The 1,494-nt window shown below is 40.4% G+C and overlaps 1 long non-coding RNA gene across 1 annotated transcript in view; it reads left to right on the top strand.

The window, feature by feature from the left end:
* Positions 1–974, top strand: part of LOC106808750 — a 2,038-nt gene extending 1,064 nt beyond the window's left edge. Inside the window, exons 2-3 of the long non-coding RNA XR_001393808.1 lie at positions 603–660; positions 891–974. This is a non-coding gene — a long non-coding RNA (uncharacterized LOC106808750). The remainder of the gene's footprint in view (positions 1–602; positions 661–890) is intronic.
* Positions 975–1,494: the final 520 nt, after the last annotated feature.

The raw sequence follows: 1,494 nt of genomic DNA, 5'->3' as shown, positions 1-1,494 counted from the left end.
GGGAGGGGGGAAACTAGGGGGCGTGTTTTTTTACCGTAACACTAATTAATGCGTAAAATCGCCACCACACCATAGACGGTATTTGGGGTTCTTGTATATATAAGATATAGCCGAGTCGGTGTACAGTAAGTCTGTAAGGGACAGGTTGACTGTTGTATTGTCTACAGTGCATGCGTGGTACTGTAAAAATACATGCGCCGTGTGTCCTGGTCGAATAGTACTTCTTGACGATCGATTCCGGCGCTGTCAAACTTATTGTTGTGGAATTTTCCAAACGGGGCGGAGGTAATTTAAACGGGGCGCAACGATTCAAACGGGGGGGAGTTTTTCCAAACGGGGCGCGCGCGCCCCGTTTGCGCAACGTGGGGAGAACCCTGGTGTAGTAAAAGCTACATTATTGTATCTAAATAAAGCTTTAATTGAGAAACCTGTTTGAAGTAGGTGAATGAATGCATACAGGGCTTAGACTGTGGACAAAGCACATCTTGTGTTTTATGTATTTATCTTAAGTGATTTCTACTGATTATATTAAATCATATAGCTTCATTTATTGTATTATGATAGTGTTTGCTAAAGTGAAATCTTTCTATATAACTTTACAGAAGACTATGCCTTCTCAAAAGATCAAGCGCTTGTTGAACAAGCTTAGTGAAGTTCGAGGTACGTCAATGTTATTGTCTACAAGTTGTTTTCAGAAATTGTTATCTGTCAGCAATTTAAAAGCATGATGGTTGTAAAGAGCAATAATGATTTTGTATTTTTTATTGTTATGAATAGCATAAAAACTTTATAGTTGAAAAACTTACATCGATTATGCTGAAGAAAATTGAGCAATCCTAGTTGCCTAGTCTGGTAATGTAAATGTTTATGTGTGGGATTTTTTTATGCAGGGGCTCCAACTAGTTTCAGTGAAGATTCATTGGATGCTGCAGTTGAAACAGCAGAAGAAAAGGGTAAAACACTATTTGCGGAAACTTGCAGCAATCAGTTCATTTAGTCATGGGATGTAAACCTTATTTCACAATTGGCTAGTCTACATTTTTATAACTTGCTGGCAACGTCCTGAGCTATTGCTGTGTTGCACATTAATTTGTAATACCAAATGCTATTGTGTGAGCAGGGCTCAATTTTAACAGTCGTCCGTGACGACTGCATTTTCTCTCGGGCAACTACAAATTGCTTTCGTGGTTGTCCGGTGTCCATGGTTGCAACCTCTATAAAATCAATAACCTGAGCTCTTTATACCAGTGTTGGCGGTACACGTACAGTATTCAGGTATTTGAAATCTGGTATCCCTTTTTTAGATAGTAATTTCAACAATGTTGGTATCCAAAACTTTGAAATATGCAATAATGACGGTGCGCGCTTCTTCTCGTTCATCGCTCCTGGGCGATCGATCGCTCGCGGCTCGCGCACCAGCGAGCGCGCGTTCATTTTACATACGGCCAGGGTTGCACAATACGCTGCAAACGTACATGTCTAGATGCATTGTCT

This window comes from Priapulus caudatus, unplaced genomic scaffold (assembly GCF_000485595.1).
Source record: "Priapulus caudatus unplaced genomic scaffold, Priapulus_caudatus-5.0.1 Scaffold302, whole genome shotgun sequence".
NCBI classification, from domain to species: domain Eukaryota; kingdom Metazoa; phylum Priapulida; class Priapulimorpha; order Priapulimorphida; family Priapulidae; genus Priapulus; species Priapulus caudatus.
Note: the sequence above shows the minus strand (reverse complement) of the source record. Positions and strands in the feature narration are given on the sequence as shown.